The 26,948-nt window shown below is 47.5% G+C and overlaps 1 pseudogene; it reads right to left on the reverse strand.

Annotated features, from left to right (window-relative positions):
• Positions 1–18,748: 18,748 nt before the first annotated feature.
• LOC119434617 (lysine-specific demethylase 8-like) overlaps positions 18,749–26,948 on the reverse strand; it is a 33,118-nt pseudogene continuing 24,918 nt past the window's right edge.

Here is a 26,948-nt window from a genome sequence, read left to right on the forward strand (position 1 = left end):
GACCACGAGAAGGCGCGTGTGAAACGGTGGTGTTGATGAGAAGCGCTTCCCGTGGGCAGCGCGTGCGAAGGGACACACCTGTAGCGCTGCACTGCCGACCCGGGCAGCATTGCGTGTGTAGCGTGCGTTGGAAAATGTGGCCCGACTATTACTAACTGATTGAACAAGCGTGGTGTGAGCGCGCACAAACATGAATAGATCACACTGAATGACTGCAGACAACGACTGTCAAAACGCTGGCAGCAAGCGCATACGCCGCAGCAACGGCGAAGGTACGTGCGGTCTATCGCTTCAACGGAAACTGAGCGGCGAATGCACGGCGCATAAAGGTCAGAGCCGTGTGGAGATAAGCGACGGTGCGAGCGAGCGACGAGCGCGGTTGTTGGCAGAGTAGAAGTGCGCCCCCCCCCCCCCCTCCCTCCGGCGCTGGCTTCCCGCTTCCTTGCTTGCGCGTGGGAGATTGAGTGCGTTCGCTCTCCGTGATAGCGCGCGTCCCCGCACGCTTCCGCTCGACCATACGGCGCGCGGCGAAGACTTTATCTATAGGGAACCTCACGGCGACGGCGACGACGACGGCGACGGCGACGGCAGAAATCCGGTTGAAGTGTCCATATAATTGCTATCGCAATAAAATTACGGCGCTTTCTCACTCATGGTCCTGAGGCTCGTTTGTCACGCGCGCCCCCTGGGCAGCGCTGGTTCGCAGAGGTAGAGCACGGCCGCTCGATGAAACGCACGAGGTGCGGCCTGCCACGTCGCCCGAAACCGGTGTGAGGCGCCTAGTTCTCCGCGCCACCGCAAGGGCGCCACTGCTCTGGGACAGGCGCGCGGGTGAGAGCGTTTCTTGTGCGCCGTCCGCATGCTTCGCGCAGCGGCCGCGCTTCGCGTTTAGATTTATTGACGCGAGAGTTGTGCTTTTTTGCCAAAATATAAAATAAAATATCAACGCTGCTTGCAAGCATATCAATATACCCAAGAGTCGGTATTGGGCCGCTTATAGGCTCACATAGGCCAGGACGGCACACTTCTGCCGCTGGTTTCGAGCCTTATGACCATCATTTAAGAGAACTGGCGAGTTCTTTATGAGAGGCAGTACTACTGATGCAGTGGGCGCGTTTCTTGAGTGTGCTTATTTACTTGCCTCGCTTGACATGCTTATTTGCTGGTAAAAAAAAAGAAAAAAAAAACGTTTTATGAAACTTCTTACAAATGCGTGCGTAATGACATAGGTTTGTATAACTATTTTCTGGTAGATTTCTTTAGTTTCACCTTTCTAGAAAAATGGGGTAGGTAGCAGTTTATAACGGATCATACATTCAGCCACATTGCCGGCGTGTGGCATATTTATGTAAAAACGATGCAGTGAAAAAACGTTGTTCAGCGTGAATAGAGCACTAGCTATGTTAAGAAAAAAAAAAGAACCGTCTAATATGAAACTTCTTAGAAATGCGTGCATAATGACAGGTTTGTATAATTATTTTCTGCCTGATTTCGTTAGTTTCACCTTTCTAGAAAAATGGGGTCGATAGCAGTTTATAACGGATCGTACATTAAGCCACATTGCGATATGTAGCATATTTATGTAAAGACGATGCCGTGAAAAAAAGTTGTTCAGTGTGAATAGAGCAATTGCAATGGTGAAAACAAAAAAAAAAGATCGAGGGAAGCTGTATTTTCTTTATTCACACGATGTGAAGCAATGGAAAAGAACCTCGTTCAACAGCTTTAAAATCGTACTACCTTCCGTGACGGAAGCTTGTAGGCGAGTTTTAACAGCTCCACAGTTGCATTCAGGTCCCCGGTCCAGTTCGCCAGTAGCGGCTGTAACAATTTGCTTAGAAACACCTTACACAGTTCCTCGGTGTGGCCGTCGGTGAAGTGAAGCGAACACACCAATTAAAAATGTGTCCCTCGGCTCCCAAATGCTTCCTTTGCCACTTGTTCCTGTCGCGAAATGTTTTTCAGCCATTCGTTACGGCGTTCTACGTCGCTCGGGAACTCAGGGTACCGGATTACTGGTTCTTTTCTTGCGTTAGTAACACACAGCGGCACGCAACAGTTACGCGGGGTAGTTCCACATGCAACGCGACAAGGATTACCACGTGTGCGGACAAAAGGCGTGCAAGCAAGACGCGAAATCTCTCCCGCGGCGCCTTCCCGGAGGGAGAGCAGTCCTAAAGCCCAGCAGTCCCGCAGCAGTAGCGCCACCCCTAAAAAAGCGGCGGCAAATGTCAACTTTCGCTTCACGGCTCCGCCCATACTTCGCCGCGCGACGTGGCAGGCCGCACCTCGTGCGTTTCATCGAGCGGCCGTGGGTAGAGTCACTCTAGCCAATGCCTCCTTTAGAAGCCTGGTTCCGCGTGAGTCGAGAAGCCTGGTTCCTGCCACCATCATCCATGCCTGCCACTCTCCTCTTTCCTCCTCTGCACCAGAGTAGGCTGCGAGCGCGAGCCGCGGCGGCCGCTCGAAACTTAAATCACGTGGTGCTGCCTCCGAGATTTTAACAGCGTCTGTTGCAATCCCGCAGGCAGGACCCGCAATCTCTCGTGAAGTCATTGGTCGAGCGCGCACCTGCCGCGTAATCGTAACTTCCTCCGCAACAGGAAGTAGGGTAGGCAGCAAGCGCCGTCTCTCCGCGACTACCCCAAACTACGGGAACCTCCGCTCCAATGGGCAAACGAGAGACGCGGCAGGCATCTAGTAAAAGAGGCATTTAGCAGAGGAGCTGGATCCCGTGCCGAATGCGGAGGAATAGAATGAAAGGCGATAGAAGCGCAGATCTGGCGGCGCGCTGCCGGCGACACGGTCATTGCGCGTGGCCTTCTGGCACGCACTGGGCCGCGACTTTGTAGCAGTGCCCTTTCCCGATGCTAATGCCTATCGTCGCTTTTCGCGTTCGTGAGTGGTCAAAGCGACGCTCCGCCCGCCGAAATTTATTAGCCAGAGTTTCTCACTATTTCTCACTATATAGTGAGAAACTCTATGGTATTAGCATCGCTATAAGCGCGGCCCTCTATAGGGCAGACTGTCGCACGCACGAGTGGTTTGTGCACGTAACCACCATTTCCGTTTTCCGTGACGTTCCGGGCCTTCACGTCCCAAAGTGCCACACGGCTTGCGCTTTGAAATAGTCGCATTAAACGGGGATGTAATATTTTACTGGGACTAGGTCAACACCTATTAAAAAAAAGGAAAAACGACAAAAAAATGTTTGCGCTACTACTCCTTTAGTATAACAACTGCAGGAGGGACAGCAGGACTAACTCTACAGGGCAAAGGAACGTGACGCCCTAATGCAATGACAACCATACGGTCGTCGGTGGGGTTTAACTGGGCATTGCCGTGTGCGACAGTTAAAGAGAGTAGCGGGAAAAGCCCCGCACTCAATGATGAGAGCAGGACCGTGTGCAAATAAAAAAGACAGGTCACTCGGGATCAAACCTGGGCCCGGTGCTCAAACAATAGCACCGGCAAACCATCTAATAGCTGCGTTGACCTGAAAGGACCTAAACCTCGAGATGAGTGTGTGTCGCGCGCGCCACACGCCGACTGCGACGTTCAATACCGCGACAATTTTTGAAAGGAACACGTGTGCGCCCTGGACGTCAGTGCCTGGGTCCATCTCAAGTCATGAGTGCCCTTGAAAAATAGATCTTTAGTTGCAAGTCTAAGTATATCTTTAGACTCTCTTCTTATGTAACCTTTAGACTTATGCACACCCGGCCACAGAAGTTTACAGACCAGGGGATCTCTGGATTCTCAGAAAACACAGCGCACACGAAGCTATCAGCACTCTGGGGACTCGATCCCCATCGCATATCGCTTTCAAAATGCCCCCCCCTCCCCCGGTGCCTTGCGCGCGACCGAAGACGGCGCGCTTCCTCCCAGCTTTTCTCCCTTCGCGAGCGAGATTGAGCCGCCATTGTCGATTCACCCTCGCACGCTTTCACTCGCACGTACAGCATCCCGCGACGATGTTACTGCCCGTGGACTTTATACGGAACATCACGGCGACGACGACGGCAGAAATGCGCCTGGAGTGTCCATATAATTGATATCGCAATAAAATAAGTTACCGGTTCGGCACGAAACGGTTCAAGTATATAAGGCTACAACAGGTGCTCCATAGCTTGCACGATTCTTCGATTAATTGCTATTTCAATCGGCGCACCATACTTGCAGTTCATTGCGACTCACGAGTTGCGTTGTATGCGAGAATGGGGGTAGACGATGAGTATGTGCTGGTAACTATGGCCAGTTTGGCAGAGACGCTTGCGCTTCCGAAGTCGGCTATTCCAGCTATGTTCAGCAGCCGAAAAGTTGTTTCAGGGGCTTTGCGGGATCATTTCTTGGAACACTACCAATTTGGCCGTTGGGTGAATTTGTTACTAAAATTATATTAAACTAGATTAACTTAGAAAGCAGGAAAGATGATGTCCTCAAGAAGGGATATCAACGAGTTCAGCTGCATGATTTATTGCAACCATAACACGGTAGTCACTAATGAATGCCCTCACCTACTCAGTGAGGGGTAACCGCGGCTACTAGTTTACTGTACCATGGCTGTAAACGGCATGCGAAATCTGCTTTTGTTACGTGCCATGGTTCAATGCACATTTGGTGCTTAACCAAGAAGACTTGAACAATGTTCGAATTTAAAAAATTATTCTTAAAGACACAAAATGCGAGTGCTTTCGACTTCTTTGTCCGCCGTTAGCTAGCGCAGACTACATGCAGGTGCGCAAGAAAGATGGATGTATGTTCAGCACAATCCGTCCTTGTTCATCGTTCAGAAACATCAATGTCCTCACATGCTACTATATACAAAGCAGCAAATGAGCAAAGTGCCAAATGCTGGCTTCTTTCTTTGCTACAGACTAGAAGTTTGAACTTCTAATTTATGCAATAGAGTGCAAATTTGCGCTGTCTTCACCATAATAACATGCCACAGTTTGCTCACCACTAGTCCCGTAGTAAAAACCTGAAAGAAAAGAAAATTAACTTACTCTACTGCTGTCAAATTAATGTATGTGGAAGCTACGCAGAACTTAGACTGACGCAGGTATTCCTCACCAATTAATCTGCCTTTATGAACACGAAAATTCCTCGTACCTGTAAATCATTTGTACGATTCTGCCTCCTCTTAATGAACTTGCGCATGCACCATGCTGACAAGTCGATAGAGTAACGTAGCATATCCCCATGGGGCAGGATAAAATGGACTGCGCCGAACCAGTCAGCAAACTGTTCTAATTTTTTTTTTTTCTCTGAACCGAAACTTATAGGGACCGAGGTTAGGTCCACTATAACAATGCATGAGTCGGCGAGCGAAAGAACAGGAACCATTCAGGCTGATGGCAGGAGCAGAAAAGACTAGATTTTATCTTCTCTTTTTCTAACCTCGCAGCACGCAGCACAAGGAACGAGGCACATGTGCATGCCCATACACTTGACGCGCCATAAATAAAAGGCGACCGATGGATGACGATGGCCGCTAGAGGGCTCCCCCCCTTTTAGAAGCACAGCGATGCACGGGCGCCCAAGAAACGCCTTTGGAGTAGGGCAGTTGAGTAATCCTTTGTTTTCCGCGGTGATGAAGAGGTCGAAAGCGCATAATGCTGGCGAGGTCGCCAGGTAGGCGGGTTTGACTCTATCGATAGCCACTACATCTTCACGTCCGTTAAGCTCGATGGTGACAGATTTTTCTGTCCAGCTGAGCACCTTGAAAGGGCCGTCGTAGGGAAGCGTAAGAGAAGGTCGGATGCCTTCACGCCGGACGAAAATGTGGCTCGCTGTAATCATGTCCTTGCTGACAAAATGCCAGTCGACGATGCATCCCGGCTAGGGCAAGGGCTCAAGCGTGAAAAGAGGAAGCGGAGCTGTTGAACGTAACTGTCTGGATTGGGCTTGGTGACAGTAGCTGGCGCGAAAAATTCACCAGCATACACAACGTTGTGCCATAGACCAACTCTGCAGTTGTGCAGCCGAGGTCCTTCTTGAAAGACGAGCGCACGCCAAGCAGGACAAGAGGAAGATCTTCAGCCTAAGAAGCGCGAGCCTGGCGAGCCATCAAGACAGCTTTAAGTTGACGATGAAGGCATTCGACCATTCCATTGGCCAATGGGTGGTACGCGGTAGTATGGACATGGCGGACGCCAAGCAGGCACGTGAGTTCGCGGAAGAGATCGCATTCAACTGTCGGTCGCGATCAGTGGTAACAACGCTGGGGCATCCGAAGCGTGAGATCCAGTCACTGACAAACGCGGAAGCCACGGTAAATGCCATTACATTGGTGAGAGGAAACGCCTCAGCCACGGTATAACGGCTCACACAAGTGAGGATGTAGCGAGCACCTCTGGATGGTAGGAGTGGGCCACAATATCGATGTGAACTGAAGGAAATCAAGCCTCCCGTGCCATAGAAAAGGGTTTATTGTGATAAACCGAGAAACGACTCCGTGGGTATAGCTGCTGTTGCGCGTGGCCTAAGCACGCGCTTCGTCCTCTTCTTTGTCGTGCTTGTTCCAACAAACTGCCCCGCGCGCAGAAGTTCACAAAAGTTTGATTCCAGCGGGTACAGGTGTTGAACGACCCGTTTAACGGTAGATCCGCCCGGTAGTCTCAAGGTACAGGTTCTTGTATTCCATCCCTTCCTTTATGGAGCTCCTCTATTCGAACAATGCTCCATAGTTGCCGGGCTTGTGGCTCTGTAGAAGGACAAGGTCACCTTTCTTAATTCTGTCGAACGGTGTCGTTGACTTGGAGCTTGACATTGTTCTTAACTCCGAGAGGTATTCTTTGGACCAACGTTCCCAGAAAGTTCTTCGAGTTTTTTCTCGCTGTTCCCACTAGTATATATGGCGACCATCGGTTGTGATCTCGCCGCGTGTTAGGTCGGGAAGTGCAGATATTCGCTTTCCAATGAGAAGTGAGCCGGGGAGAGGGGTTCCAGATCACGATAGTCGCTATAAACGTATGTGATTGGCCGGGAATTGATCACAGCTTCTACTTCAGTTAAAGTTGTTTGTAGCTGTTTCTCCGTAAGATGTCCCTTGCCGATGCACTTCTTCAACGTCAGCTTGACCGACCTGATAAGCCTGGTGAAAAACCGCCCCACCACGGTGCATGATCGGCGATAAATTTCCATTTTATGTGATGATTCGCGACGAAGTTACAAACTTCTTCGTTTCTCAATGACTACCACAATCTCGAAAGCTCTCTCGCTCTTCTTGAATGCTAAGGCGTTGTCGGAATATATAACAGAAGGAAGTCCCCGCCGCGACACAAAGCGTCGGAAAGCGTTGAGAAAGCTTGTGGCGGTCATGTCTTCTACTAGTTCGAGGTGAACAGCTCTAATCACGGCGCACGTGAACAGGCAATATACACTTTGGCGTAGTCATTTGGATGTTTAACGTAGAGGGGACCGGCGAAATCTAGTCCAGTTACTTGAAAGGGTTCCTAAGCAGTTACTCTTTCAGGTGGTAACGATCCTGTCACTTCGGAGAAAGCTTTGACGTTGTAGCGTTGGCACACGATGCATCCTCTGATGACCTTCTTGACTAGCTGCCGTCCTCGTAATATCCAAAATCTTTCCCTTACTTGTACAAGTGTATCCCGAACTCCTGCGTGAAGAAGTTGCCGATGGTGCTGCATGACGAGGAGCTCGCAGTAATAGTGGTCCTTTGGTAAGACGATTGGATGTTTTTCATCGTATGATTTCTTGCTGTATTGTAGGCGTCCTGCGACTCGAAGAACTCCATTGTCGAGGAAGCATGTCACGTCCCGCAGTATAGAATCCTTCATATGTTGAGCTCCTTTGGAGACGCGGTCAATTTCAGGAGAAAGGTGAGCTTTGAACCTTCTTTATCCAGCATAATTCACCGGCTTGCACTTCTTCTGCATTCAGGGCTCCCCGGGACACACTTTTCCGCTTCAACTTCGAGGTAAATCGCAGTATCCAGCTGTAACACGGTGTAGTCGAGTAAGAGAGCTGTAGTTGTGAATGTCCATAATAGGTGGTTCGGTTTGCATGGCGACTTGCAAGCATGGTACCCGATGAGTACGCTCCTCCGTGATACTCGGTGGAATATCGGTTGAGTTTGGTCTACGGTGTGGTGGCCATTCATTCTCTTCACAAGTAAGCCAATGGGGTCCTGTCCACCAGCTGAGTTTGTTGTCAATTCACGGGCCGAAACTCCTCTTGTCAAAAATCAGCAGGATTTTGCTTTCCAGGGCAGTGTCTCCACAATGGGATGTCCGTTTTACTCTGAATCTCCATTACCCTATGGCGAATGAAGTCTTTCCATCTGTTAGGATCGCCGGTAATCCAGTACAGTGCTATCATTGAGTCAGTCCAAAACTGCACTGATGTAATGTCCTCGGATATCTCTTGACGCACGTACTCGTACATTCGTGCTGAGACGAGACAGGCTAGTTTCGAGTCTGGCAATGCTTGTCTCTTTCATTGGGGTCACCCTGGACTTGCAAAAGACTATCGTTGAGCTTTTGTCGTTCGTACTGCCTGCTGTGCAAATGTAGCAACAGCACCGTAGGCTGATTTACTGGCGTCAGCGAAAAAAACTGGAGTGCGTATTTGTCGCCAAGCCCATGTTCGCCCTGTCGGTAGTACCGAGGAATTTCAATGTCCCAGAGCTGTGGAAGTTCATTGCACCCACTCTTCCATTCGTGTAGAGCGTCCAGTGGCAAAGGTTCTTCCCATTCAACGCCTTTTCTCCAAAGGTTTTGAAAACATATCTTCATCCTTATTGTAAAAGGGGTCAGCATACCGAGAGGGTCGTATAGGCGAGATGTCGTTTGTAGCATGAACCGCTTGGTATCAGTTCTTTGTTGAACAAACTCTATAGCGTTTCCCGGACTAAACGACAGTACGTCGGTGTCAGGATGCCACACCAATCCCAGGACTTTCAGTACTCCTGCCAGTTGTCCGAGAGGTAACTCCGGAGGTTGCGTCGATTCTGTGCCAAGAACGCGTGGGTCGTTCGAAGCCCACTTATGTAGCGTCATAGAGGCACTTGCGAATATCTCGGTGGCTTCTGACCGCAGTTTGGACGCGTCTTCAACGGATTCCGCTCCTGTTAAAATGTCGTCAACGTATATGGAACCCCACAGCCTTTTTGTAGTTTCGGGGTAAGCAGACGACGCTTGATCCAGATGATGACGGATGGTCGCCGTCAAAAGAAAGGGACTACAGGTCGTGCCGAATGGTACTCTGGTCATACGCCAGACGCCAACGTTAGACAACGGTTGATCTGGCTTGGGTGCTTTCTCCAACCACAGGTAGCGCAAAGCGTCTCGGTCTGTGCTGGTGATGCTTATTTGCAGAAACGCTTTTTCGATGTCTGCTACTAAAGCAATGCGATGCTTTCTAAAGCGAAGTAGCAGTCCTATGAGATCGGCATTAAGGTTTGGTTCGGAGTACAGGCTGCCGTTGAGCGAGAGCTCTCCTTTTTCATGTGAAGAAGCATCGAAGACCACCCTTACTCTTGTAGTACGGTCCTCGCGGATTACTGCATGGTGTGGCATATAATACACTGGGTCTTCTGTATTATCGTCAGTGATCTTCTCGGCTACACCATCGTTAGCGTATTTACGTATGGCAGCATCATATTCTTGCAGAAGCTGAGGGCATCGGCGTAGCTTTCGAAGGAGTTGATTTAAACGCGTCTGTGCGTTTTCTCGATTGTTGTGGTTGAGAATTGTCGGTTTCCATGGAAGTGAAACTACGTAGCGACGATTTTCCATCTTGACTGTGCTTTTGAAGAAGTCCAAAACTGGGTCTGCGTCCTGTGTCTTGTTATGTCCCTCGGGTTTAATCCCCATAATTTCTAGGTCCCAGTAATTATCTGTGGTGATCTTAAATTCTTCCACTGCCGCTTTCAGTACTATTGTCTCGTTGTAGTGTGTGACGGTAGCACAAGAGGCTACTGGTCCGTGCAGAGTCCAGCCTAAGGATGTCTCGACAGCTTTAAGGTCCGTTCTCCCGATTCCGTACGTTGCCCGTGACAAATGACCAGTAATAGTCACTGCCGATTAAGACATCGACAGCTTTTGGCTTTCAGCTTGATCGTTATCGGTGAAGTAATAACCTTTGTGCTCGAGCTTGTCAGTAAATTCTCCACTCGGTCGCGGAATGGATTGGTCGCAGATCTTGGTCGTGACGAGCGCTTCGATCAACAGTGTCTTGCAACTATGCACTGAACTCAGAGTGATAGACACTCGTCGGAAAGTCTTCTCGTCATGATGCCCTCCAAAATGTCCTACTGTAAGACACTCACGATCGAGAACTTTACAATTAAGTTTCTCAGCCAATTGCTCGGTCACAAAAGTGCGCTGGCTGCCTCCATCCAATAAAACGCGACCAGCATTTACTATCCTGGCCGGCTGCCCAAGCAACAGCTGTTTGGAGGTATATGAGCCGTTTGGACGTGCCAGTTCCAGGTCATCTCGAGTTGTACCTGTTTAGGAATGTCTGGGGTCCGGCGGTCGATTTCATCAACCTTGGTTACACATTGTTTCCGCATGGCGCCGATTGCACTTTCCACATTTTACCTTTCTTATGCAATTTTTTGCTACGTGATGCTCCAGGGTACAACGGAAGCAGCGACGTGCACCTAGAAGGCGTTTTTTCTTTTCCTCGAGAGGAATTGCCGAGTCGCACTGCTCTGTACAATGGGTCGTTGATTCGCAGAAAAAGCAGTCCTTTTTTTTTTTTTTTTTTGACGAACGGGTTTAGTGGATGAGGTCAAAGACTGTGGTTGAGCGTTGATGGCACGGCTGTTTCGTTAAGGATAAAAGTCGCGATGTGGATGTCGCGGTAGTGCGAAATTTTTATCTTTGCTCTTCAGCGCGTCCTCTTGTACAGAAGCATGCAGGACTGTTCGTTCGCGAGACTCTATTTCTGTTTTAATAAAAAGCAGCAAAGACTTAATGCTCGCCTTCTGTTGCTGGGTGCGCTGTGCTTGTTCGCCAGTGCTTCCAGCTCCTCCCCTTTCCTCGGAACTCTGGCGTGCGATGGTCTTGTTGAATCGAGGACAATATCGTGAGGAAGCGATTTCAGGAGAATGGGGTAGAGCATTAAAGAATAATCTTCCGATATCCCGAGAGTCTTGAGGGCACGTGTCTGGGACTGCACAGTATCGTAGAGGCTTCGAAGGCCACGAAGGTCATTGGGGGATCGAACGGATTGCAAGTCGATGAGTCGCTGCATGTGATCCTGAATGATCAAGTCGTCCTTAGCAAAGCGCCGCTTTAGAATGTCCAGGGCATCACTGTAGCAGCTCGCAGTTGCTGGAAGTCCCCGCGATCGTCAATGCCGCGTCGCCGGTCAAGACTGAGCGTAGATAGGTGAACTTGTCAACGTCGGTGAGGCCACCGTTGTTGTGGATCACTTGGTTGAACTGTTCCCAAAAAGGCGGCCACGTTGATGATCGACCACTGAACCTTATAGGTTCGATCTTCGGAAGATGAACACCGGGTTGCAGCGTGCGTTGAACGGGTTCGTTGACGTCGACGGTGACGTACGATTGAGTGATTCCTGAAGCTGCCGTATACGGTATTTGAGTTTCGCGGACGTCGCGGTGGCTCGATCATTGTAGTCGACAACCCGATCAAACTCTGCTTCAGCTTCCGTGGTAGATAGCAGAGGTACGATGTCGGAGTCGGTTGCCCTCAAGTCGGTGTGAAGATGATTGAGGCGTTCGCTAAGGATGCAAAGCTGCTCTTCCGTAGTACTGTCTTGGCTAAGCGTTGATTCGATGTCGTTAATAAGCCGCGTTAGCTGCGATCTCTCGGCTTTGCGCTTGAGCTTGAGCGATTCCATGCTTTTGACTCCGCGGTGAGCAGCCAAAGATCGGTACGATGAATCGGTAGGCCGGAAGGCGATTACCTTGGTACCATTGATGTGGTTCGCTGTTCCGATGAGTTTCGGCACCACTTGAAGGAAATCAAGCCTCCCGTTCCATAGGAAAAGGGTTTATAGGAAAAGCAAATGGGCCCAAGCGCGTGCTTGGGCCCACGCGCAACAGCAGCTATACCCACGAAGTCGTTTCTCGGTTTATTCATAATAAACCCTTTTCCTATGGAACGGGAGGCTTGATTTCCTTCATAAACGTGATCGAACCGAACGTCGGGTAGGCGAAAGGAGTGAATTGGCGATTTCGTATGTCGTGTCGTCTTGGAGCGTTGACAGTAAAGGCATTCACGCGCCCAGCGGCGCACGTCGGAGTTCACACTCGACCACACAAAGTGAGTCGTAATAAGACGCTGCGTAGCACGAACTCCGGGAATAACTTGCACCGTGGAGCTTGTCGAATATTTGACGGCGGAGCCGCAGTGGGACAAACGGACGTGTTCGACCCCGTGAGACGTCGCAAGCGATAGTGCCTGAAGAAAAAGGAAGGGGAATGTCGGACAGCTCCAGTGACGCGGTGGATGAGCGGATGTCCGGAAGTTCGACGTCTGCAAGATCCGCCGTGGCGATTTTTTCGAAGTCAAGTGTGGGCGTTGATATTGCGTCGATACGGGAGAGGGCATCTGCGGCCGCGTTGACTGAGCCTTCAATGTACCGAAAGCCCATGGTGGATTCGGAGATAAAGTTGAGGTGCCGCATTTCTCGTGCGGTGAAAGTGTTGTGGTTACCGCGAAAAGCGAATGTCAAAGGCTTGTGGTCCGTGAGGACGTGAAAGCTTGAGCCTTCCAGCAGGTGTCGTAAATGTTGAATGCCTAAGTATACCGCCAGTAGCTCACGACCGAACGTGCTGTATCGCATTTCTGCAGGTTTAATTTTTTGCGAGAAAAACCTGAGTGGGTACCAGGAGTTGCGCTGGAACTGCTGTAACGCCGCGCCATAAATAAAAGGTGACCGATAAGATGACGATGGCCGCTAGAAAACTGAACCAGAGCGAAATCGGAGCTCACTGAACCCGAAACAAACCGGTATTTTTTCGGTTCAACATCCTGCACAAAACTGTACCTGCAAAAGAAATGTTTATTTGAATGCACTTGTTTACATGTCCCTTCCTTCTGCACTGTGAATCGTATCCGTGGACCACCACAGCTCTGGTGGACAAAGAAGTCGCGCAGACGGTTGTTATTTTAACCAATCTTCACATGATATATGTAACAGGCATGTGCACATCTATGGTATGTCCATTCCAGTTCTCTGTAGTGTACAAAAAAGACAAAGACGGCTCTGCGGTAAAAAACACATGGAATTCTGTGTGGAATATATGTAGTAGGGAGGCACACCGTACAGCCCCCCAGGAAATATATTTTTGTCAAGTGCACAAGCCTTCTATGCACACAGAAATGAAAAAGCTTCTTCCTCCCTCTATGCTCTAGGCTTGTGTATTGCTTAATGTGAACATACTATTGGCAGAAGAGTCTTTTGCTAGGCCTGTTGGTACACACTTGTAGAAACGATGGAACCCGTCCTTTAAGATCATACTTAAGATCATACTATTGGCGCGACATTTGATACAAGCAGGGTTCGTACAGGTTTCCAAGAAAAAAATTCAAGGACTTTTCAAGGACCTTTCAAAAAATTTAAATATTTAATACGGTAGTTCACACACGTTACATTTTATTAGACAGAACAAAGGAAAGTGATTTGACTTAGTGCACGTACAGTTTCATTCGACTAGATGAAATTCTGAAGCTCAGGGCAGGTCTTTTACTTTCTTTTCTATTTGCGTCTTAATCCTGCCGAGTTCTTCAGCCTTCGCTTTTTGCAGTCTTTCTCAAGCTGTTTGATTTCACCACGTGCGAGATGTCACCAGTTCTCTCAGCCTTTTCTGCATATCCACCTGCAGAGGCCGTTAAATCGGCAACAACTGCCTCAAGCTTCTTTTTCTTCGTCTGCAACCCTCCAACTTCTTCCATGAATGTGCGCCTTTTTGTCTGCTTTGAGTTTTCCTGGTACCATTTCTTTTCCGATTTCAAGTGTGCACCATAATGCTGCCTCACTGCGGACACAGCTATTCTGAGTTCTTTTGTTATAGCAACATTCAAAATTCCACCTGCCCTGTCCACTGCCTCACATATGATACGCTGTGAAATGTATGACAAACCTTTCAGATTCTCTACGGAGATCTGGCAGTTGACGCTGAACCCCCGTTCATCAGTTGCTTGCCCATGGCTCAAAACAAGCAACAGCCTGACTGCTTTCCACACCTCTTTGTAGTAGGGGGGATTGAAGCTCAGGAGGTCATGAAAAAACCCATCCAGCTTGCTAAGGCTCCTCTCAAACAGGTGAAGCTCGTGCTTTAGCTCTTTGCAGTAGCTCAGTGGTATTCTGCCATTACATTCCCGTTGGTTGTCACCGAGTCTTCCTGCCACGGTCAAGACGTCCAACACCTTCCTTAGGCCAACAAGGCACTGATCCGGCTTTCGAGCACATGAGCCAGGGGTCTAGAGATGTCAGGTTTCTAACCATTAATGATTTAAGGGGACTTCGTTCCAGTATTTTCCTGGTCACAGCTGCCAAAAAAGTTTACACTCCATTCTGAATTGAAATGTATCCTTCGCAGTTGCCCTTGAATCTTTCAGTGCTTGTTCACATTTGGGGCCGATATCCACTTTTTTCAAGCAGAGTGTGGTTATCAGGGTTATCAACGTCTACCCTAAGCAAACCACCAATCCCTGCCAATGAAGACAACACTGAAGCCTTCATGAATTTCACAAGGAGCTTCCGCACAACACTCTCAAGGTCTCTAGCAAGAAAGAAGATCATTGGCTTGTCAGACTGGTAGTCTTTCAAGAATGGCTGAAGAATGGAAGCAACACTGAGAGCAAAGTAAGTTATTCCAGCGTCAAGGAATCATGACAAAAGCTGTACACATTTTCAAACGATACACACTTTGGTAAACTCACCTGCTTACTCCTTGCAGACTCCACATATTTCTTTATGTCATTCCAAAGAAGCAAAGCTCTTTCAATGACAATTGTGTTTCCACCCATCGATGAGACACAAACTGTAGTGGAAATGTTTCCTGGTTAGTCACAGTTGAAAAATCTTCCCTTCGTACTGGTGAGTCTCGGAAGAGTGCACTCAGGCTTGACAGCAGAACGTCAATGCCACACTTGCTGGCTCCTACAGCTGCCCTGTAGACATTGTGGATGGTATGAAGACCACACGTCCCCAAGTCAACACATTGGACCTGATGGTTTTCCTGCAAGTGCACTTGCATACTCCTAAAGAACTTCAGGTTCACGTTCGGCCCATCCATCGAGATCTGAAGAACCTTGCCAAGTGGCAAAGGCTCCAAAGCCCTTAGAAGTATTTCCTGAATGTCCTCTGCCATGGAATGCACCATAAAGTGGATGTGTAATATCTGGTGGCGACCTTGTGTGACGAGTCCCAATAGCGCACATGCACGGTCATTTGCTTCTCTTGCAGGAAGTCATTCGCTGACTCGTCAAAAAGCACGACGTAATAGTCAGACTTCTGTACCTGTTGTTGCAAGGACGATAAAAAAAATGGCCTGAGCCTATGGCACGCAACATACGTGCATTTTTTTTCTCCGCAGGAAAACGATTTAGCCATGTTGATGTCAGGAACATCCGCTTGAACAAGTCACCGGTTTGTGAGGATGATCTGTACGAGTAGTGGGAGGTAATCACTTTCATTGTCCACAGAATTTCTGCATCGGTAACCACCTCGTGCGACTTGCAGGCGCTGTTTAGATGAGTCACCTGTGATGGAGCCAACCCAGTGGACCGCTCGCATGTGCTTGGTGCCAGGTAGCTCTGTATAGAGTTTCCAGCTGCCACTTGCATGATTTCACAGTGCTTTGCACTTTTCGCATGGCTTCTGAGAGCAGATTCGCCCATAGAAGCAATGTCGAAGGTCTTTCTGCAGGTTGTACATTTCGCGCGGTGGGGGTCCGATGTATCCGGTGCAACCCAAAGTTTGTAATCGTCGTTGCTGAGCCAGGCGCCTTGGAATTTACATTTCCCAGGCATTATTCCGAACCATGTGCACCACAACCGAAACGGGGAAAAAAGCAAACAAAGCGTTGATGGCAACGGAGCGTGCAAGCAGATAAACAAAGCACAATGTGGCCAACAGACAACGCTCAGGCTATGAGGCTGTACCTGTTTTTAGTGGGTTGCCAATAAATCCAGCCCAAGGCGAACCCCCCCAAAAAAAAGTGAAATACAGTGTAGACCGCTTATAACGTAAGTCGCCGGAGTCGCGAATATCTGCACTATAAGCGGTACCGCACTATAACCAAAGCAACAATTTTCAAGGCCCGCACATATGCAAAACATGTGCACCGAGCCACCACACGTATGCGACAGTCGAGGAATGCGGCTAGAACGTTTGGATTCAATTTACAGCCGAATCTCGTTAATTCGAACCAAATCACACGGCGGCGCCTCTGACCGGCATTGCTCCGGTACCGCCATAGAGTAAACGCTTAGGGTAGACCCCTCAACGTCGCGCGCGAACAAACCAAAAAAAAAAAAACGAGGCGGAAATTTCACCCTCTCTCAAATGGCAAGGTCTCCGATTCCGCGTTGCGCCGGAACATGCGTGTACGTGCCGACGTCAGCCACGCTACCATAGCCACGCGTAGAAAACGGCAGTGAACCCTTCTTTCTCCTTTATGCTTCCTCTACTTTCTAGTCACGTGTTGACCTTGCACGCTGCGGCTACGGCGCAGAGGGAAGCAGCGGCGCTGCCCCAGGCCGGCCAACGAAACTACCCACGCCGGCAAACGCCCGCTTCCCGATAATGGCAGAAAACGAAACTTCGGGGAGCTGGCGCCGGGCCGGCTGTAGCGGCGGCGCCTGCACGGCGGCGGGCGCGCACGGTGACAGTCGAAAGTGAGGGAGCTACGAAAGAGGGCGAGGGGAGCCACCGAAGCGGCGGAGTTGCCGAGGCAAAATCTGCTTCCCTGCCGCCCTCCTCCCTCACATTCCACGGTCTCCGCGTGCACCCTTCGCCGTGCCGTGCCGGCGCCGCCCACTCGCTCGCCCGTTTTCGTTTACTGCTGTTATCGGGAAGCGAGCATTGGCAGTTTCGTGGCCCTCGCTCGCTATGCGCGCCGTGATATTTCACGACTCGCACTCAAGATTCTGGTTACAGCCTCACTGGCTGTTCATTCGCACCACGTGCCCTTCTCCACTTCGTCTCTTTCTTCCTCGAGCACTCCTTGGGGCGCCCGTTTGAGGGGAGCGTTCGCCGTCTCCGCTGACTTCTGTACTCCCAGGCAGTCACACTGTAACCGGTATTTCGTTTCCCGCAACTGCACTATAAACGATACGTGTATACATGGAGTGCTATGGGAAAATTAACGGGAGTCTGAAAATGCCGCACTATATCCGGTCCTGCACTATAAGCGGTTACGTTATAAGTGGTCTAAACTGTACTACCAAATTCAACTGTTAAGATTCATGTAACTGCTTTTTCATTTCAAATAAGCATGATGGCACAATTTGTATTTTTCCCGAGGAGGTCGACGCTCTAGCCTCATTGTGGCCAGCAACTTATGGCTTTTGGCCAACCCTGAAGTCGAAGCAAGCAAGAGGGAAAAAAAATAAAAAAGTGCGCGACGGACGCCTTGCTCGCTTCTTCCTCAAGCAGGAAGTTTGACTTCGCAGTCCCGGCGTTGCGGAAAGCAATGAAGTTTGCCGGGACCACATTGAACCGCCATATAATGTGAGTCGCACTGTCGGACCCCGTGAAAACCCCATGAATTTAAGGGTTTTGAAGGACGGAAAAGAAATTCCAGGACTTTCAAGGACTTGAAAACGGAACTTCAAATTTCAAAGGTTTTCAAGGATTTCAAGGACCTGTGCGCACCCTGGATACAAGGATGTTCTGATCAACACACCACATATAATGGGGCATTAGTTGCAAACTGGCCTTACTCAGTTGCCAAATGTTTCCAGAACAGCCAGGCCACATGCAACTGATAGAATAAAAAACAATTTAAAGCCATTACTGCTCTAGTATTGAGCCCTTGTCCTCACTCCAGTGCATGCACAGCTTCACAGGTTGTGAGACATGTGCAAGTGTGTGTCCAAAGTTCAATGCAACCAGACTGAGCTACATACACCTTAACTTTTCTTGAGGTTGTAGGTTTCGTCATAACTCATCAAGTCTTATCATATTTGGTATCATGCCGTAACATGGCATAATGAACTTATTTGAGTAACTGTGTAAAACTTTGATCATGTGGTACAGTATCTGCTTTGGCCAGATGCTTGTTTGCCCTTGCAAAGGTACACAATTTTGTGAACGTTGCAGTAGCTTTTTTTTTCTTTCATCAGGCAAAAATGTTTTTTTATATTATTTATATCTGAACATTTCACGCCATACCACCGGCTACCTGAAAAAGATAAACACATCAAAACCGTGCAATGAGATGGTCCAAAACAAGCCATGTGTGTTTTTACCATGGTGAATTGCACTATTTTTGACCACTTGGTATTATTTCACGCACACTGAAATCTATACACGAGAGTTTTCGCATTCCCCCTCTATCGAATTGGAGCCACCGTGGCCAGAAATGAAACCTGCGACCTCGCTCTAAAAACCAGAATGCCATAGCCAGAGAGACGCCATGGCAGGTCCCATCGACTGCCAAATTAGTTGCATTAAAATCACTGCCCCCCCAATGATTCCCGCTACTCTCCACTATGAGCAAACACTAATATTCCTCATAAACTTCTTGCATTGCTGTCTCGTCACACTGCTGCTGTTTCCATGCCAGTGCACACCATTGTTATATACACATCTTTATTTTTAAACAATGGCATTCAATGAGGCACATGCAGAGTTAACAATTGCTGATACAGTTCATCATTCCCACCAGAAGCTTATAGAGAGGCTTGGCGAAAGAGAGCGTACAAAGTGCCAACATTTTGGGGGAATGAAAAGCATTTCACCAGGTCTCAGCACACATTCAGTGTATTCTGCTTTTTCAAACAATGGGAACTTCTCAGTATCTGGATCCTCGACGTCCACCTGTATGGAAACCAAATATTAATGGTGTATACATGGCACTTCACATTAAAATTTAGTGCTAATAAAGATAACGTCAGAATCTAAACTGGTGCACAGGCACAAATTACAGGCATGTTTTTACTTTGTTAATGCTCTTTGGTTATAGCATGCCAATGGTCAGCATTGCAATAAGTCATCAAAAAAGGAACATACAAGTACTTTGAATCAAAACTACTGCCTTTAAATAGCCCTGAAACACTTTTTATCGAAGTCAAGAAATGCATTAGATGTTAAAATAGACTATTTCAGGAATACTTTGCAGCAAAAGTACCTCAACGCGTTCAGCAGAAGCGGAGTTATTGGCAATAAAAGATTGACTTGATCCCGCTCACAGTGCTCCCACTCCTTGTTCAATGCCTTGCACTGCGAAGGCTATGGCAGAGCAGGGCGTGCCAACAATGCTCTGCCTACTAAACATCACCGTGGCACATAGCTCAATTTGATTTTGAATGTTCACATAGATATCAGTATTTCCGATTTTGGTGCCTACGATGTGCCAAACGACATGCACAGTTGTCCTCAGTGAGCTGCAATAAACTCAGCGAGCTGGCTCATATCGGTACCCTGGAAGGCTGTGGTATCTACGCTATGCAGCAAACACAGCTACATGCAACTGTAGTGCACATGCACAGCGTTTGCAATGTGCATGACAGTGCTGGAGTGCGCACTCACACTCACACTCATGTGCTCCAGTATCAACATGCTATGCTGTGCAGACCGGCTTTGTCCAGCACCAGCTTGACCGATGGATAGTAGCCACATCCAACTTCGCATTTTGAAGCGCTGCTAATAGCTCAATATGAAGTGAAGTCTGCCAAGGCGTCTAACCAAGAGCGACCAGGAGTGAGCGCGCGCTGGGAAGCATGCGTGCGGTCTGACCTTAAGCTTCGCATGGTTCGAGGCTAGTTTGGGTGTTCAAAGCTAATCGAAATTAGCAACACCCAACAGCTACAACACTGATAAGCAGTGTGGCCAAAGTTTCATTCATTCCTACGCAGGCGGCCGCGGAAGAAAGTTGGCTTCTTCCAGATATATGTAATTCTTATAAAAATTTGAAATGCTGATTTTCGTTTGCTTCAGCCTGTTTATTAAACTGTGTCAATAAATATACACAGCAGTGGCGCACCGACGGGGGGGGATTCGGGGGTTGTAACCCCCCCCTGAGGCCGACTTAACCCCCCCTTTTGTTTAACCCCTTACCTTTCCTTACGCATTTGAGTGCTGCAACTAAGATGTACGACGCGCAATCGTCTGCACACTCGCAAAAAGCGCATTTTTTTGACAATTTCCCGTGAAGAAATCGAAATTAGTGCTGTTTAGATGGTATTGGCAAACTGTCAACCCCCCCCCTGGCAGAGATCCTGGGTGCGCTACTGATACACAGTAACAATAGGGAGAAGTGCACTGGTCCAAACACCCTTCTTTAGTCTATGGGAATCTTGGATATGACAACATATGCAAGCCACTGGCAGCTTCGAAGCAGGTGGGAAGGCCTCGTTTGAAAAGAGCTGTTTGAGAAAAAGTTGACTTCACGCTCTGCTTCTGAGCTCCACATGGCGCGCACAACTGCAAAACTTGGCGGAGATATACACAGCAGTGTATGCAATCCGTGGGCTGTGTTTTTTCACAAAGCCCGAGGGGTGGTTCAGGGAGACCCCTTTAAAGAGCCCATGTTCAAAAATACAAGGTGCTTTAATGTCAACATAAATAAATAAATAAACCCAGTGCTTAACTATGTATAACTATGCACACAAATATTCAGCATGTTACAGAAATGATGCCTCCCTGGCCTTTTTTCATTGACTGCTTGCAATTATTTGCATGGAAGGTGTACTGTGACAAACTACTAAAACGAAAAAAAAAAAGAAAACGATGCTATATCTACTTAAGCTGATGCAAGTATTTATTCATTTATGTTCCTTACGTGAAATACTTTGCAAGCAAAATCAATGTGACATGGTATGTATGCCTGATTCAATCTACAGCGTAATACCATTAATACAATCAAATTGATGCTCAGGCTGTTTGAGATTATTATCTTTTCTAGTAGGAACTCACCCGCATACAAGGACAATTTACAACACAAGGACTGACTGACCACTTTTCCTGCTCGAACAAGCTACAGAACCACAAATAAGAGCTTCACGGCAAAAATAAAATCAGCATGTTAACTTCAACCATCAACCCACCCCCCCCCCCCCCCACTTCTTTATATACATTGTAGTCCTCACATTAGCAAAGCCCCCAAACGTGCTTCCTTGCCATGAAACTCCTCATCCTGTGAGGGGGCGGGGGGGGGGGGGGGGGAACTGGCCGGTTGAGGCACTGTGTGTGTATTCGAGGGCTTCTTTCACGCTCGGAAAAACTTTTATGTAGCACGTATTGAGCAAGAAGTTGGTTAATTAAGACTAATTATCTAACTAGGTGGAATGCAAAAAATAATCTGAGTATCTCCAAGCGACGGCAAACATTACCTTGGTTCTGTCCAGCTACATGGCATTTGCATTGCATATTTTTAAATCTTGGTGCATGATAGTAGGGACACCTTGGATATTCCCTTATTTGCAATTTCTTCAGCAGCTTTAAGAATGGCAGTGATAACCAGCAATTTACTGACAATGATGGCTGGCACCATTTAAGAGTAAATTACATTACATGAAAGCTGTCATTACATTAAATTCAGCAATCACTAGCCATACTTGTCACTATTCAGGTGCTACCGACTTGTTTCTTCGCATTACATTTTGTTTCTGCTATGCTTTGCCTGCTATGGTTTGCTTGTAAGAACTTTAATTTTTACTTTCAAGGGCCACTTGCACAAAGCGTTTTACCCTCTAGTAAATGTACTGAGCAGTAAAAAAGTACTCTAGGCCACTATGTTGGTGCCACATTGCATCTAGCAGCACCTAAGGCAAGCGCAGGCCGGGCACTTAACGCGACCTTGGGCTGCTGGCTCACTCGTTAACATGCAGACAAAATGAAACCATCCACCTGTAGAGAAGAAAGGCCACCTACAGAATCATTACATTACCCCAGCCCAGGTAATTATGCTGCTCTATGTTTTGAGAGTTCAGAGACTGTTAAGAACTTTAAGTGGTTGAAATTTCTCTTTAGCATGCAAGTAAAGAGCACTCACATAGTGCAGATATTGCTGTAGAAAACCACCCTAATTTTCTTGTGTGGTAAGATATCTTTCAGGAAGTTCAAGCATTATAATATAAGTAGGGTTTGTTTCATTTTATAAGCCCCTTTTTCAATTTCAAGTAAGAATTTTGTTGACACAAAACAGTCGTGCAACAGTCATGGTACTACAGTTAAACCTGGATATAACAAAATTGACAAATTCACGAAAAACTTCGTTATAAAGAGGATTTCGTTATATGCAGGTTCGGCACGAAAATTAAAAAAAAAAAACGCTTACCGTATGTATTTACTCGATTCTAACGCGCACCCGTTTTCCGTTTTCATCGAAGCACTCATCCTTGGAATGTCACACCAGGTACTGGATGCGTGGACGCGTGTCGTTGCGCACAAGCGCGAGGCATCGGAAACGAAGAGCGAGCGTAACGATGGCGTCGTAGCGTCGTATAGTGTTACAGTAGAACCCCTCTGTTACGTTCCCGGGTGCTGCGTTTTCTCGGCTGTTATGTCGTTTTTGGCCGGTCCCGGCACAGCTCCCATAGAACCCAATGCATTGGTAAACCCGCTGTTGCGTTGCAACTGTGGGACCGTTCCCGCATCATACATTGCGAACTGCCACCCCGCGTCGGCCCGAGTGGCTATTTTGACTTTTCATATCGCTTGGCTTGGTGGCTTGATGATGGCATTGGCCGCCCAAGGTGCCGGGGGCAACAACTATGACGTATTTTCGGTTTCCGCCGGCAAAAGTATGGCCCTTGAGATCCGTATTTGCTATCTAAAGATGGTGTCTATGACGCATTGTGGCCCTAAAATTGGTTTTGGCTCATAGATGTTCCGTATAAAGTCCAAGGGCAATAACGCAGTCGCCCGCTCGCCGTATGCTGTATGTGCGAGTGAAAACGTGCGAGGGGAGCCGACGACCGCGTCGATCTCGCGCGCGCAAGAAAAGCAGGGAGGAAGCGCGCCTTCTTCCGTTGCACTCGAGGCACCGGCGAGGGAGCGAGGGGGGAGGGATAGCGGGCGGCATTGTACTGTACTCTGGCATCAACTGCGTACTGCGCGGCGGCGCACGGTCGCGTGGGCCGTATCTTGAAAGCGATCTGCGTTGGGGCAGAGTCTAGGTAGTGTAAGTGCATCGGCGGCTCGTAGCTTTGTGCGTGCTGTGTGTTCTCGGCGTTCAGTTTACATTGAAGCGATAGACAACAGCACGAAGGTCACTTCACTCGCTTCTGCAGCAGCGCTTCCACACGCCGCCAGCGTTTGACAGCGCGTGTCCGCGCTCATCGAGTATGATGGGTCACAGCGTCTGCCAGCGCGTCGGCAACATCAACTGGAAAAGGAGAGTGCCGGCTTGGTGGGCTAGGCCAGCTGCAGCAAGCGGCAGGATCAGGTTTGAATGAAGGGAGGGGGAAGGTCACGCCGTGGCAGCAAGATCGCCGGGTCGAGGGATGCAGGCCCGCCTCGCGCAAGCCTCGCACGCACGCCCACATGCGCTCGCTTCGCATTCCATCGCGGCGGAGAAGGTGCTTCCGGTTGCTGCTCGCGCAAAAATGACAAAATTTGCAGCGGAATATCTAGGTTGTCGGGGTGGAAAATTCGTTATTCGAGGGGGGTCTCCCGCGCCACTATCGTTATGTTTGTTAATACATGTGCTTCTATTGAGCAACGGCGGGGAATAGAAAATCTTCATTATATCCAGAAATTCGTTATATGGAGGTTTAACTGTACCATGAACCCACACTTCTCTATCAAAGTAACCCTGACACCCACGGAAAGCAACATTTTCATGCGTAAACAGCCTATCAGTTAGTTTCATCATAAAGAAGTGACAATATTTTTAATACTTCCTTTCTATTACCTTCTACATGTCTCAATATTTGTTTTCTTTTGAAATCAATGAAAATTAGGAGCAATAAATGGTGCTTTATATTTGCTCTACACACCGACAACATAAGTGTGCACCATAGGGTGCAGAATTTTGTGCGTATTATATAAAGTACCATCTCACAACAAAACTGTACTAAATGGGGCCACAGTTTCGTGTGTCATAGCATTTATGCTATCAGATCACTTGCCTGGCTTGTATTTTCAAGTAGGCGTTCTTCATGAGCATACAGGAAAGGTGTTTGTGATTTTCCATACAGTCGAATGTACTTCTCTCCAAACACCTGAACAAGAACAACAATACGACAAACACCAAATAAGTGCCACTTGCAGCCTTCAGAACACCTTAATAAAAGCTTTCCTTCCTTTTTGTCATCACTGGCACTCAAGTAACAAAAAAATATTCAAGCCATAAGAAGTTGCTGACAACATAGCCTTCCAGAGCTCGACAAACTTAAACATGCAAGCAAGACTTCCTAGAACGAAAACATCACCTTCTTCGCCTGCTGCTAAATTTTGAAAGATCTAAGCAATGCATGCAAAAACATGCTAAATGGCTGCTAAATGCAACTCTCTGGAGCCTTACTTGTTGTGCATTTCTTATTCAGCAATTATAGAAGTGCTCACAAAGAAACCGACAAATAAGAATTAATTAATTAATTAATTAATGCTAAATCATTATCATGCTGAACACCATACCTAACCAACAATGAAAATGAAAGAACATAAAGGAACAAAAAACTTCAAATAAAAAAAGGAAAAATACTTCCTTGCTACTATTCTTTTCATCTAGCTGAAAATCACACTTTTTTGGCGGGGGGTGGTGGGGGGGGGGGGGGGGTGGAATATTATCACCATCTGCATTCTGCAAAATTAATGTCTCAACTGCCTTAAAAAAAATTATATCTGAACTGACTTATCAGTGTGTTCCCATTTGGGTTGCTGTCTCTCCAGTCAGTTCTGTGCACGTTTTGGACGGGCTACATCAATTCAGTTTCAGCTAGGATGCAAGGAACAATGTTTGCCCCACCTCTATTTTGCACCAAAAAAGAATGCACTGTGAGTCGTTTTTGGAGAACACGAGCATGGATAACTTCTGACTTGTTCTTCTGTAATGCAAAATAACTGTAGACTGCTCTTTTGCAAGAAGTTAACTTGCTGCATGCGGTCAAAAATTGTACAAGCAGCAGCTTTTTTCTAGCCTATGACAGCAAACAAAGCAGCAGCTCAGCTGTGGCAAAAAAAAAAAAGCGATATCCAGTTTAGAGAATGCCACAGACACTGGAATGGTCAAATCACGAATGTTAAAGGGACTTTATACCATTTTTCAAGGACCTCCTATTTTGTAGCGTTATAGAAAGCTTACCATTCGGCAGTGGCGCATCCGACCGGGGGGGGGGGGGTTTCGGGGGTTGTAACCCCCCCCCCCCCCTGAGGCCGACTTAACCCGCCTTTGTTTAACCCCTTTTCTTTCCTTACGCATTGAGTACTGCAAGATGTAAGACGCGCAATCGTCTGCACACTCGCAAAAAGCGCATTTTTTGACAATTTCCTGTGAAATAATCGAAATTAGTGCTGTTTAGATGGTATTGGCAAACTGTCACACACCCCCCTGGCAGAGATCCTGGTGCGCTACTGCCATTCGGACTATCTAAACGTGCACTAGTTTCTTTAGAGAGCGAGCAGAAATTTTTAGGACATCTTTTGCATAGTCTCCTCTTAACTCTTTCATTACCCACCTATAGAAAATCGATCAATTGGATCTACAGTCTTTCTACACATCATGTATCTGAAATGACAACAGCCCTTTACCTACTTATAGATTTCACAATTCTTGGAAGATTGGGAAGTCAGGAAAAATGAAACTTCGACTGGAAGTGGCATCAAAACTAGCCTCCAGTGTCCTAGCACTTCAATAAATGGACAAAATTTGTGCTTTGGTCAACCCGGCAACATAATTTTTAAAAAGGCAGCAAAGAAACACAGAAGCTTCTAGGGTTGTCTAATTTTCCGATCCGATGTATAGGTTGCTTAAAATGTCTCAAAAAACTGTAGATGCTCATGAGTGTGTTATTTTGATCATTGTGTTTGACTAATATACAAGTGCGACTTCAGTTATCAGGCTACAATTTTACTAGTGCAGTTTACGTTGCGAGACTACACTACGTCTTTGAAAATGTTATACGCTTTGAAGATACAGTTAAGTTGATACAGTTATCGCTTCAAAGATACGATACAGTTCGAAGATACCCGCTGCGAAGATACAGTTATTATTGAGAGAAGCAAATGCGGATTAACTCATTAATCATTGAAGTGCTCGGATTGAAAGTTCGGCGATGCTTGTGTTAGCAAATCGTCCCTGTCACTATCAAAAGAGTTGAAATTCTGCACATGCGTTAAACTTTTTCTTTGCCTAGTCTGCAAGTGCGTCCTTATATATATGAACAGGTGCTTGTGCCTTGCATTAGTCTGCAAGTATATTAGACTATCATGTACCGTGTCAGTAGACACGTGCTTGTGAAGCAAGTGGAAAAAAGTGAGGGTACATAAGTGGCGTCCATCCGGATATAAATCGTTGTTGGAAATTAGCGCCTGTGGTGTCTCGTTCTACGTCCGTGTGTTTTCTGCAAAATCTGCAACATGTTACACCAACAAGCCCAAATGTCTACACTGATAGAACATAAAAGCACCAAAATTAGCACATTTCTAGCGGCGACAAAAGAGTTAAATCTGTGTACTGATGCCCGCAACACTGATTACTGGATGTGATAGCAATACAATGCTGGTAAATGTGACAAAGGATGTGCACAGGGTTTCCACAGGAATAGTTACTTTGTGTTAATGCCAAAATATGACCTAATAACTGTCCTCAGCATGAAACCAGTTGGATA

Source organism: Dermacentor silvarum, unplaced genomic scaffold (assembly GCF_013339745.2).
Source record: "Dermacentor silvarum isolate Dsil-2018 unplaced genomic scaffold, BIME_Dsil_1.4 Seq13608, whole genome shotgun sequence".
Classification (NCBI taxonomy): domain Eukaryota; kingdom Metazoa; phylum Arthropoda; class Arachnida; order Ixodida; family Ixodidae; genus Dermacentor; species Dermacentor silvarum.